The 13,907-nt window shown below is 42.7% G+C and overlaps 1 protein-coding gene across 1 annotated transcript in view; it reads left to right on the top strand.

Annotated features, from left to right (window-relative positions):
• Positions 1 to 13,907, top strand: part of KCNQ1 (potassium voltage-gated channel subfamily Q member 1) — a 383,627-nt gene that overhangs the window by 241,632 nt on the left and 128,088 nt on the right. The window lies entirely within an intron of this gene.

Below are 13,907 nucleotides of genomic sequence, written 5' to 3'. Positions count from 1 at the left end.
ATCTTGATTTTCATCCTCACTGATAAACTGTAACATGAGGAATTGTGACAGTGTCACCACCGCGTAAAATGTTATCATATATCTAATAGTCAAGTGTGGGCCAATCTGTGTATACAAATGGTAGGATTCAGGCTTTGCAGAACAATGACATGTCCTGTGTATGATTTTCCATCGCCCAGTAGAACCTCACAGAAACCATTCCTACCAAATGCAAAAAAGGGGAGGGAAATGACATTGAAGTGATGGTTGAGTCCAAATGGAATATAAGATGACATAAGAAACCTCTCTGAACCACTTGTGTGCGTGTGTTAAGTGCCGTCAAGTCGCTTCTGACTCATGGCGACCCTATGAATCAAAGTCCTCCAAAATTCCCTATCTTTGACAGCCTTGCTCAGATCTTGCAAATTGAGGGCTGTGGCTTCCTTTATTGAGTCCATCCATCTCTTGTTGGGTCTTCCACTTTTCCTGCTGCCCTCAACTTTTCCTAGCGTGATTGTCTTTTCCAGTGACTCTTGTCTTCTCATAATGTGACCAAAATACGATATCCTGAACAACTTAGATGGTAACAATTCATCCTTGATATGGGACAAGGACTGTATGTCACCTTCCATGAGGCTGTAGAGTTCTCACAGCTTCCTTGCTTTCTGGAAAGACCAGAGAAACTCAACAGGCAAGTCTGCAGTTAGCCAAAGCCTCCCAAGTAAACTGTCCTTCCAGCTCAGAAATTTCAGGTGAGGATGATGAGGCTAGCTGTGCCTCAACCAGTTTTTCAGGCCCTTCATTGAATTCCACTGGCCAAAATCTGCACAGCAGTTGGCAATACTGTCCAGCAAGGCTGTGTCACACTTCTCAACCCACCATGTCATGCAAAGCACAAACATCAACCATCTTCTCTACTGAAATTTTGCCAGGCTTCACACAGGTTGAAATGACTGATATCCATACGGTTTTAGCACAAGACTAATCTCTGTATTCAGACAAACAGTACCATTATTCTAAGAGTGTACGGTGAAAACTGGAAAATTGATTGACTCAAATTAAACCAGTTTCCGATTGAGATTATATTTCTGATAATTAATGCCTGTGTCTGCAATTCAGTTAAACCTTCTCTTACTTAGTTGCAGTTAATCTGGTTTAATTGTCGCAGAGAAATTTAGAGTGCAATCCTAAAGGGAGTCACTCCAGTCTAAGCCTATTCATTTCAGTTGGCTTAGGCTGGAGTAACTCTGCATAGGATTGTGCTGTAAATGTTTCTGCAGAGTTATCTTACTCAAATAAATTCCACAAATGAGTTAGTGAAAATTAAATGTTAAGGAGTAGGAGAGCACATTTTATCTCCCCTTAGTTCATTGTTGTTATTTTACCAGCATGTGGACTTTGGGTCTTTTACTACTATAAGACAACATTAGAGCATGACCTAATGCCTTCCAACTTCATACAATAATTGAGATTTTTTGACTTGTATATGTTATTACCTGGATAACCCCCAGGCTAGCCTGATCCCATCAGATCTCAGAAGCTAAACAGGGTTGGCCTTGGTTAGTATTTGGATAGTCAACCTCCAAGGAATACCAGGGTCATGACATGGAGGCAGGCAATGGCAAACCACCTCTGAACGCCTCTTCCCTTGAAAACCCTACGGGGTCGTCATAAGTCAGCTGTGACTTGATGGCACAAAATAACAACATATGTTATTATCAACCTCCTAGTCGCTGTTTCTGTTGCACATTCCAACATAATCCATAGAAGTCACATAGAAGCTTGGATGCCACAGATGATTTTCAGAGATGGAAGGGAGGGTAGCTTTCGCTGATTTCCCCCTCGTCTGCTGCAGAGCTCCGACTCCCCCATGCTATTCCTTGGGGTCCACTTTCTCCCTGGAGCAGCATTTGGGCAATTATATTGGGCTGCAGCAGGAAGCTGCGGGAATGGGCAAAAACCACCTTCCTTCATCCACAGAAATCAATGCCCATAAATTCATATAGCATATGCAGCAGACACTTTACAGTTCACAATACATATTTGTGCCTGGATGTATTCATCTTAAATTATTGCACCGTACTGGTTTTCCAAAGATTAAAATGTCTACTTAAAACTTATTTTCAAACTTGTTCACTTAGTGGCATTACAAACTTGCAGAGTTGCCAGTGTAAAACAGCTATTTTTAAAAATTCTGTTTTGCTTGGAAATAAAATGGGAAGGGAATTTCATGCCAAGTGGAAATGGATGAAGTCAGTATGGAAACAGTTTATTTACGGGATTCTAAATTTATGATGAAAAATCAAAATAGAAAGGTGGGTGCATTTTAAAAAATACATCGTGGTAGGAAAGAGACTTTTCTGCTGTGGTTGGGCAGTCAGTATATAATAGGCTCTGGATTCATTCTATAATGACAGTCTGTCAGCTGATGTTTTGCATAGATTCATTCGCTTGTTCATTGAAATATTTCTATCCCATCTTTCAGTTGTGATCTTCAAGGTGGTTGCTCATCAAGAACAAAGGTACAAACTAAAATCCAAATTAAAATTTTATAAACATGAAAAGAAACCATCTGTGAGCACTTGGCATGATATTAGAGAGGACACCCCCCCCAAAAAAAAATTCTGTATTTAGGTTATGACTGCTGAGTAGGACTAATTAGTGAGTCCCCCCACACTGTGCCCTATAGTTGGCCACTGCTGTTCTCCAATACAAATTGCCTTTCCCAAGTGGCTTTTTCCCCATTGAGGATTACATCCCGTCTTTATCACCTCTCTGTTTGCAGTTTGCTGCAAATTGCAGTAAGCACCTTCAAGCATTTTTTGAGGGGGGTTATTCTGTATTTCCTGAAGGTATGCAGCTCCATGGTTAAGTAAGTCTTGGTCAATTTCATTTTAAGTTCCTAGTTCCCAGCTGTGTTGACATTCAAATTAAACTATGAATGCCTTCACAATATATTGATAATGAAATGCTCCAAGATTTAATGGAGTTAAAAACATCTTGATAGATTTCAGGTTTTTTCCCTAGTCTCCTCTGCTCCTATCTAAACTTGTTTGCTCAGCCAGGGTATCAAAGATGAAATTGGCCAAGGCTTAGTGCTTTTGAAAACATTAGTCAATTTCATTTTCAGTACTCTGGGAGCATCAGTATATTACTTTGAGTAGGAGCAGAGCTCCAACATTAAGCACTTGAAATTAATTTTACTGGGGGGGAGGTTAGCTACAGAAATTGCACACCTTTGGGAAATACAGAACCAAGAAAACAGAAGGAAAGGAAGGAATCCCTCCAGTGGAGGGCAACAGTAGAGGAGATGGGATGCTTCCAACACCGCAGCCACAAAAAGAAGCACATGCAGCCCACTTTACCTGCTTTTAAATGAGTCATCTCATGATGATCGAGGCCAGTGGTTCCCAAACTGTTGCTTGGTGCTCCGCGAAACATTTCCTAGTGCTCCGTGAAGAAATTGGAAAGAAAAATACTTCTGTCATTTGGTTTAGGACAGGGGTGGGGAACCTCAGGCCCGGGGGCCGTATGCGGCCCCGAGGTCATTTTCTGCGGCCCTCGGGAGCTCCGGGGCCCTGCTGCAGAGGCGGGGTGCAGGGCGGCCTTCCCAGAGGGTGTTCCTGGCGCCACGGCTTACAGTGGTGCTGCGGCGCCCTTTGGACCTCCTCTCGCCGACTGTCGGCTGTTGAGCAGCGAGAGGGAGGGGGAAAGAGGCTGGCGGCTCCCGGCGGCAGAGCATGCATGCAGGAGCCAATTGGGCTTGGGGGGGGGGGTTTTGTGGACTCTGGGGAGGAAAGGGCATGGAGACTGGGGCCCGGTCGCATGGGGCTCTGTGCGCCTCCGTGTGTGTGTGTGGGCAGGGGAGGCTGGGACCCGGTCACGCGGGGCCAGCGGGTGTGTGTGTGTGGGGGGGAAGGCTTTTCTCTCTTTTCTTCCTTTTTCTGTCACTCTTTCTCCTTTCTCTCCCTCTTTTTCTGTCTCTTTCTTTGTCTCCCTCCATCCTTTTCTTTGTCTCCCTTCATCCTTTTCTTTCTTTCTCCCTCTCTCTCCATTTCTTTCTCCCTTTCTCTCCCTTCCTCCCTTTTCCTCTTTCTCTGTTTTCCTTCCTCCCTTGCCAATCGACTGTGGGCTGTGCCCCCCTGGCACCTCATTTGCTCGGGCGCACTGCTGGCTGCCCTTCCGCCTGGGAGGGGGAGGGGGGCACCCTGCAGGCCTTCTCTGTGTGGATTCCCCTGGGGTTGCCAACCTCCAGGTGGTGGCTGGAGACCTGGCAACCCTAGCCTCTCCCCCCCCACCGGGAGATCTACACCTGGTATGGCCCCTGAATGATGTCATAAATGTGCAAATGGCCCTTGGCAGGAAAAAGGTTCCCCACCCCTGGTTTAGGAAATAGGTGCTAGGTGAAAATTAGTGCTCCGGGGCAAATTCCTCTCCTGAAAAGTGCTCCATGACTCAAAAAGTTTGGGAACCACTTATCTAGGTTAAGGCATAGGTAATCAGACATGTGTAATCAACAGCTACTTGGCCAGCCGCCTTGCTGAATTCTGCTACTGCACGGATGTAAAACTGCTTGCAGTTCTGCTCATTCTGAATTGTGATCAGATCTTCAAGGGAATCAAAATAGAGGCTGATTTTACAAACAAAAATGGCTGTTATGAGCAGGGTAAGTCCTTGTGTAGCCCTGACCTGGATAGCCCAAGCTAGCTTGATCTCAGCAAATCTCAGGAGCTAAGCATGGTGAGCCCCGGTTAGTATTTTGATGGGACACAACCAAGGAAGTCAAGGGTTGCTGTGCAGAGTCAGGCAATGGCAAACCACCTATGAAAGTCTCTTGCTTTGAAAACCCTACAAGGTCACCATAAGTCAGCTGTGACTTGAGGGCAAGATAAAAAGTTCTTGTGTTGATCACATTTTTTGCAAAGTTTGCAGTGCCCTTGATTAGCATGTTTAGTCAAAATGAAGCTTATAATGTTACGCCCTTCTAAGCCCACTGATTTCAATGGACTTAGTAGGGTGTAACTCATCTTAGAACTGCTCTTTGACATTCTTGCCGCTCCAGGTGTATATTGAAAGAGTTTCATGTTAGTGCAAACGTGCATGCTTTTTCACATTTGGTTTAACTGGTTACTGGAGTCAGCTTGTTGTATGCTGAAATCCTAGTAAGAGGATAAAGCTTTCATTCATAAGCAGGGAACCTGATGTTTACCTTTTTGGCAGAATTCACAAATCAGTCACCAGTAATTGCAAAGTAGAAGCAGACATGTACAGATAAGAAGTGTGGGTGGGAGCGGAATTTGGGTCAAGAAATTGCCAGGGTATGGTTCTATGTAAATTATCTGAGTTTGTATCTGGTCAGTAAAAAATGAAAGTCTCTAGTAGCTCAATCAGGATTGATAAGAAGTGAGATGTGTAGAATCAGTTTTATTTTCAAGATGGCACTTCTCTATGGAATGTGTATTTCCATCATTGAAAGTGCTGAGCAGTGAAAGGCCTAAATAGCTGCTGCTGTTTTTTCTGCTGATAATCCTTTTGAGTGCTGGAATCCCCATACAAGCACATTATGCTTTCTTGAGCTTTAACAGATGGAGTCGTCATGTTGCATACTTTCCCTCAAGGTTAGAACCTTGTGGCAGCTCTACTACACATTATTTTACCAGGAAACAGCGATGTTTCCCATAAAGGTAAAGGTCCCCTGTGCAAGCACCGGGTCATTCCTGACCCATGGGTTGACATCACATCCCGATGTTTACTAGACAGGCTTTGTTTTTTACGGGGTGATTTGCCAGTGCCTTCCCCAGTCATCTTCTTTTTACCCCCAGCAAGCTGGGTACTCATTTTACCGACCTCGGAAGGATGGAAGGCTGAGTCAACCTTGAGCCGGCTACCTGAAACCAACTTCCGTCGGGATCGAACTCAAGTCATGAGCAGAACTTGCGCAGCTTGACACTCTGTGCCACGGGGCTCCTGGTGTTTCCCATACAAACACACAAAATGTAGATTTGGACCACTGAATAGTTATGTCTCTGATTTTGGAAGAATAAGAGTTCTCAGTTGCGTGGATACAATACTTAAAGAAGTGTGTGCATGTGCTTTTGATGCCTGTACTTCAGTTATTTGCTATGTACAGAAACTCTGGTGTAGTATTATAGACCTAGAGAGATCATTATGTGTGCTTTGGCATCTCAAAGCTAATGAGGTGCTAACATTTTATATTCTAATAGCGAAGTCGGCCATATCTTTGGATACTTAAATCCGGTGACTGGAGCTATGAATGAGCAAGACAGATCTTTCTACAAGGTTTGCAGGAAAATGTGAAATCTTTAAAAAAATTACACTGGGAGGAGATTAATGTAAGCTGCTTTGGTCCCCACTGTGGAGAAAGACTGTAGTTTTCCAAGGTAGAGGCTGCTTGGGGGCGGGACAGAAAGCTTAAGACAAAGGGGCAGATAAAGGTAGGTTGGCTGTTGGGTGGGAAGGAGATAGGGTTGCCAACTCCAGGTTGAGAAATTCCTAGAGATTTGAGGGGTGGAGCCTGGAGAAGGTTGGGTTTGAGGAGGGTTAGAAGTTCTCTTACTGCTTGCCTGTTGTCTACTTGGCCATGCCACTACTTCAAGCATAGCATCACAGCAGCAGTCACCCATAAAACACTAAATGTGAGGAGCAAGAAGGAGAAGGGGGTGGAAAGAAGTTTTAGGAAAGTGAATAAACAAATGGCAGGCATTAATTGGTTTCTTTTTTTCCCCTCCCCATTTTTCCCCCAATCCCCAAGAAAGAAGCAAATATGGCTTTGGGGTTCTTTTGTCATGTGCTTAGAAACAAAAGCACACCCATAATTTATCTCTCCATTTTAATCTTCTTTTGTCTCAGGCTTCTCTCTTTATTTATTTGTTTGTTTATTTATAAGCTTATAAAATACAGGTATACACACTGCATGCCCTGACCTGGATGGCCCAGTCTAGTCTGATCTCGTCAGATCTCAGAAGCTAAGCAGGGTCAGCCCTGGTTAGTATTTGGATGGGAGACCACCAAGGAATACCAGGGTTGCTGTGCAGAGGAAGGCACTGGCAAACCACCTCTGTTCGTCTCTTGCCATGAAAACCCCAAAAGGGGTCGCCATAAGTCGGCTGCGACTTGAAGGCACTTTACACACACACACACATATACACTGCATAAATATTTATGATCATTGCATTCCAATAAAGATAGGGAAAATAGGGAGAAAGTATATAAGTTATGAACTCTCTAAAGCATAATAACACCTCCTGCTGTACATTAGTTAACCTGTGAACTTGATTCCAGAAATTAAAAAATGGATGTTGTTATTCTATAAACAATTCTGTAGAATTTTCTCTCTCTCCGATACTTAACAGCTGCTATTTTCTTCATTAACATCATGTGTAATATTTTCCTTAGCCACTCAGGCATATCCAGGAGAGTTTTCCTTTTCCAGGGCTGGAAATGCTTCATATATGCATTCCCATCGTCTGAAACTTCATTGCGTAATAAGTGTACATGTGCCTCCCTTGAAAATAATTTCTTTTGAGGAGATGTCAGGTGTTACAGACACTTTGCATGTGCTTTTTTGTACTTGAAATTCATCACTTGATGTAGTAAACAGCAAGCAAGTATGACGTTTGCATAAGTCATTCTGCGCAGCCATTACTTATAGCTAATAATCTTCTTGAACCACCAAGGGGAAACTGAATCCCCTTTACTTTTTAGCTGAAAATGCTTTTCTTTCTCCATGTGCTGGCAAGGAGCCAATTTACCAATTCTATTTACTTAATGAGGGCTGACAGCCTGCAGCAGATTTTCTCATAATCTGTCTGTGTTTTAAATTTGGCACTCCACAATCATCTGAATAGCTTTTTAACTCATTGTATTCTTGCAAAAACAAAATTCTGGTCCTCCTAGCAAAACACAGGTGTCACAAGGGTTTTCCCCCTCTCTTTTTTGTTTGTCTTTTGGTTTTAAAAAAATGACCTACACAGTACAATTGATATTTGAATTTTTATATCACTAAATATCTTTATAACACTAATACCATCAAGTAACTTCTGCATTACACTTCAGACATAATTTGAGTGATTTTAACATTTTAAATGATATAACATCATTTACTCTTGGTGATTCCAACCACTGATAATAAAACCTAAATTATTACCTGTGTTGCAAGCTTATATAATAAGGTTTATGTTGCCAAATTTTGGAATTAAGTTTCTCAGTTACTCAGCACACATCACTATAAACTTTGTTTTCATTCTGTCATCTGTCACACAAAGAAAATCGATATTCATAGCCTTATTCAGACTTCTTCTTGTCTGGTTTATTTTGGTATAAACCAGAGTAAAGCTACTAGGTAGAACATTTATTTTGGAAAGGAAGTATGAGTTAATTCATAGGCTGGATCCAAAGGCCTGACTGCACAAGACACAGTTGACACACAGGAAGGAGCTCTACATTTTCTTCCGATTACCTCCTTCAGCTGTAGCGCCCTGTGCTACATTCTAGGTCAGACGCTCAGGGGTGGCTTTGGGGACATGGGCATGTCAGCTAGAGAGAGAGATGGGAAAGCTCATGGTGGGAACTCCACTCATGTTGTATGGATCCAACCCATATGTTTCAACAAGTCCTCACTTTTTGATATCTATAACAAATAGGGTTGCCAAGTCTCTCTTTGCCACCGGTGGGAGATTTTTGGGGGCGGAGCCTGAGGAGGGCAGAGTTTGGGAGGGGAAGGGAAGCCCCTTCTCCTTACATGTCATGATACTGATCCGAAAACCAGGCCTGCTCATGCCTGGGAAATGAGTTTGCAGTATGGAACTCAGGTGCATGTCTAACCCAATGTCCTTGTGGCCGCTCTGTAGTCTATTTAACATGTGAACTAGACCCTAGAGTAGAAACATGGGGTATCCACCTTTGGTGCTCCATATGAACCAGCCATATTTATAGATGGGAAACTGTCCTAAGTAGGCCTACTTAGAAGTAAGTCCCATTTTATTCATAGAATTACAGCCTTAAATATGGCACTGTACTGTAGAATATTGAACAAAGGTTGAAGTTATATACATTAGAAATTTAATAAAGAACCTTTCTTACATTTGATGTTGCTGGTACCACTTTCTTGTAGCATTTGCCCCTTTACCCTGCAGCTTCATACACACAAAGGTAAGAGTGATAGTATTAAAATTGGGATGGACGTGGTAAAATAAGGCATATTCCAATCTATGGTTTTTTTAAAAAATTCTTTTATCCGGAATAATAAAACTTGATTAGCTTTGGATGATGGCCTTTTACAGTGTATTATAACCTATTCATATATTGTCATTCTAAACTCGACCATAAAACATGATAGTCATTAATCTTGAAAACCTCAGGCCAGCAATAAAATACCTCTCCGGAGTCTCCCAAACACAAGGTTTCACATAATGGTACCTCCCCTTTTTGTCTCACACTGGAGAGACAACTTGAGATTTTAAACTCTGTGCCAGGTCCTAGCATATGAAAACGTACACCGCAATAAATTCACTACTCTTTACAGTGCTACAAGTTTTGCTGTCATTTTGACTACAGTAGAATGACACAGCTGCCCCCACACTGGAAGTTGCCTATCAAAATACTGTTGCCAAAATCAACTGGCATAAGTAAAGTAATGTTAGAAAAGGAACAACTTAAAAAATCCTTGTTCTACTCTGCAGAAAAAGGTGAGGCCTTTTTAAAGGCATCCTATTACAAAGCCTGGTTATGAAGAACTAGGCTTCGTAATAGGATACCTTTTTGGGGAAAAAACCTTGGTTATGAAGCATTTGAACATCATGAATATCTATTAATGATTACTACATGCAAAAAATCTTGCAGAGTGGGCAGCTTAATAAAAAATACTTTAAAAAGAGGTAAAATAGACTAAGAGAAGAGAAAAGGCTGTGTGCTAACATTGTTTTCAGCTGTTTCTTCCACAAACTTAGTAGAGTGTGTTTACTCTTTGCCCAGAAATGCTAAAGCACTCTTGGGGGAAAGAGATTTTGTCCGTCCTGCATGGTGAACCCTTTCCCTGGCAAGACTGAGGTATTCATATTCCAGGGCCACATATTTTAGCATTCGTTACTTCAGATTCGGACAGAGAACAGAGCTATATTTTGTGTGTGTGTGTGTGTGTGTGTGTGTGTGTGTGTGTGTGTGTGTGTGTGTGTGTGTGGTTTAAAAAACCTTGGGACCATCTTGAGAAACTTGTTTACTGAACTGTATTATTGATCTATATTGTATCCTTTCTTTGAATAAATTAGTGCATATACCCCTTTGTGTGCTTGAACAAAACCTGTTTGCTTCTTTCCTGTTACCACTCTTCACACATTTTAGTTACCTTCCAGTACCTACTAAGCTGGAACATGACCCATAGGTATCTTCTTTTCAAAGGAGGTAGATCCTTAGTTAACTGATGAAGGGAGGTGAGTATTGCTTTGAGTGCATAAGTTATGCATAATATACAAGATTGTGCTATCTGAATCTTCCCTTTAGGCTCTGCAGAATCTGGTTCTATCTCTTTATCTTAAAGTAATGTTGTTCTGACTGAGTGGAAAGGGTCTTTCATTCTTCCTCCATCTTCAGACCCCACCTCCTCAAAAACACTTCTGGAGAGTCCCTGAACCTTCCATGTCAGGTTTTTTTAGAAAGGAAGAGGGCTACAAATTGGAGGGTTAGGGATGCCCTATTCAAGCAAAAGTGCCTTCTACTCATGCAGCCAAACCTTCTACTCATGCAGCCAAGCCAGGAGATTTAACTCTGTATGTATGTTTCAGAAATCAGTATTTCTAGACTCTTAAATATTGGACTCGTTGCTTATTTTATGAGGCCCTGTTACCAGAATCCAACACCAATCATTTTATTACTGTACATTTAATTTTTTTTAATGAATCATTAGTTTATAGCATTCAGTCAGTCTTCTAGTGTATCACTCACTATGATTCTCCAGGCCACTAGCATTGTTTCATTGGAAATGTCAGCTATATATTTGAATAATCCAAATATATTCCCTTAATCCCTTCTGCTTCTTTCTAGCCAGTGAAGAAAAATATTGAACACTATTAAACAGATCTCAGGGGCTGCCAAATGGCTTCCTTCCCTTAGTTTAATTGCTATCTATTGATACTTTCCAACCTGTTCTCTCCCTATTAAGTGTAATTCCATCTGCTTAGTGTATTCTAACTGATACAAAGAATTTTGATGTTATGGGCCATTTCAAATGACCTATTGAAATGAGGCTACATTATGTCTCCAGCAGTATGCTTATTAAGGAAAGGATGGAATGATAGAATTTTGTCAAAAATCTGCCTATCTTCAGGTGGCTTCTCCATGTTCCACCCTGATCTGAGTGGGCACCCAGTGAAAACCATGTTCTTCTATGTATAAAAAATAAATAGCCAACCACACATAAAGATACAGCTGTTCCTTGGGTTTACTTTAGAGCTAGGGTTGCCAACTTCCAGGTACTAGCTGGAAATCTCCTGCTATTACAACTGCTCTCCAGCCGATAGGGTTCAGTTCACCTGGAGAAAATGGCTGCTTTGGCAATTGGACTTGATGGCATTGAAGTCTCTCCCCTCCCCAAACATCGCCCTTTTCAGGCTTTGCCCCAAAAATCTCCCGCCGATGGCAAAGAGGGACCTGGCAACCCTATTTAGAGCTTTCTTTCCATAGAAGTTCACTCAAATCTAGAACTGTATGCCCTAAGGGGTGGGGGGATGAAGTAGAACCCAAGTGGATTCTACCCTACTTTCCCTTAAAGCCATTATTAAATCCTAATAGTCTGCCACTATGAGGAAAGTATCTCCCAGAGCCCTTGGATGCAGTCTCACCCCCATTTCTGGCCTCTTTTCTGGTCTAGAAAAGCTCCTTGCACAGCATTCTTCTGGGAATTCCCCTAGCAAAGCTATATAGTGACAGTTTAGCACCCCCATACTCACCCTGAAACTACTCATATTTTTATAGCCTGTCAAACACCCATATGTTTAGTGAACATTCACAAATGGTCCATGTGATGCTTGTAAAATGCATACCTGCATATTTGCGCAGATGCCCATCCTCCTCCCCTGACCACACCTTTCCAGATATCCCATGGATTGTTTCTGTTTAAGCCAGGAGTAGGCTCATTCCAGGGCCTACTTATCCTATGAATTACTCCTTCTAGTCTTTCCCAGCTGCTAGGATTGGCATACATTGCAATTTCTCAAATTGAATTGGAATGCCAAGAAAATGCCACTTGCCATTAACAATTTAGCAGATTCTGAGCATACCCAAAGCCACCAACCCGCTATCTGTGTGATAATGAATGCCACAGATACAAATACACACAGGCCATTTATGCACTGGAGGTTTTGCCTTGGATTTGCCTCTCTCTAGATGCACGTTTTCCCCATTCAAATTCTCAAAACTCTGCATGGGGGCTTATTTTTTAGTTCTGAGAATTTGGATGGGGAAAATGTGCAGCTAGAGAGCAGCAAACCCAAGGCAAAACCTCCCATGCATAAATGGCCACAGTGTGCTGTTCGTTTTAAATTGCAAATAAACCATTCACATGCATCATTTGGGATGCTCAGCTCGATAGGTTTGGTTTCTGAATGTGCTCTAGCAACATTACTAAGCAGTATTCATTGTCTTCTACTGTTTCCCCCGTTCAGAGAAAAGTCTTGCCTTCTAACAAGAAGACACCTTTTTCTCTGGCTCTAGTACTTACAGTGAGGGGGGAAAGTATTTGATCCCCTGCTGAATTTGCCCGTTTTCCCTCTGACGAAGAAATGATCAGTCCATAATTTTAATGGTAGGTTTATTGTAGCTGTGAGAGACAGAATAACAACAGGAAAAACCCCAGAAACCCAGAAGACAAAAGTCAGAGATTGATGTGCATTATAATGAGTGAAATAAGTATTTGATCCCTTTGCAAAAGATGACTTAGTACTGGGGGCAAAACCCTTGTTGGCAATTACAGAGGTCAGACGTTTCTTGTAGGTGGCTACCAGGTTTGCACACATCTCAGGAGGTATTTTGTCCCACTCCTCTTTGCAGATCCTCTCCAAGTCAGTAAGATTTCGAGGCTGATGTGTAGCTACTCGAACCTTCAACTCCCTCCACAGATTTTCGATGGGATTAAGGTCTGGAGACTGGCTAGGCCACTCCAGGACCTTAATGTGCTTCTTCTTGAGCCACTCCTTTGTTGCCTTGGCCGTGTGTTTTGGGTCATTGTCATGCTGGAATACCCATTCTTGACCCATTTTCAATGCCCTGGCTGAGGGAAGGAGGTGCTCACCCAAGAATTGACGATACATGGTCCCGTCCATCGTCCCTTCGATGCTGTAAAGGTGTCCTGTCCCCTTAGCAGAAAAACACCCCCAAAGCATAATATGTCCCCCTCCATGTTGGACAGTGGGGATGGTGTTCTTGGGGTCGTAGGCAGCATTCCTCCTCCTCCAAACACAGCGAGTTGAGTTGATGCCAAAGAGCTTGATTTTGGTCTCATCTGACCACAACACTTCCACCCACTTCTCCTCTGGAGAAGTTCAGATGTGCATTGGCAAACTGCAGACGGGCCTGTACATGTGCTGTCCTGAGCAAGGGGACCTTGCGGGCTCTGCAAGATCTCAGTCCTTCACGGTGTAGTGTGTTACCAACTGTTTTCATGGTGACTATGGTCCCAGCTGCCCTGAGATCATTGACAAGTTCCCCCCGTGTAGTTCTGGGCTGCTTCATCACCGTTCTCATTATCATTGCAACTCCACGAGATGAGATCTTGCATGGAGCCCCAGACCGAGGGAGGTTGACAGTTAGGGTTAGTGTTAGTGTTAGGGTTGTCACCTTCTCACCAAACTGCTTGGCAATAGTCTTGTAGCCCAGTCCAGCCTTGTGCAGGTCTGCAATCTTGTCCCTGACATCCT

Source organism: Euleptes europaea, chromosome 6, assembly GCF_029931775.1.
Source record: "Euleptes europaea isolate rEulEur1 chromosome 6, rEulEur1.hap1, whole genome shotgun sequence".
NCBI classification, from domain to species: domain Eukaryota; kingdom Metazoa; phylum Chordata; class Lepidosauria; order Squamata; family Sphaerodactylidae; genus Euleptes; species Euleptes europaea.
This window is presented reverse-complemented; position numbering and strand designations above follow the sequence as displayed.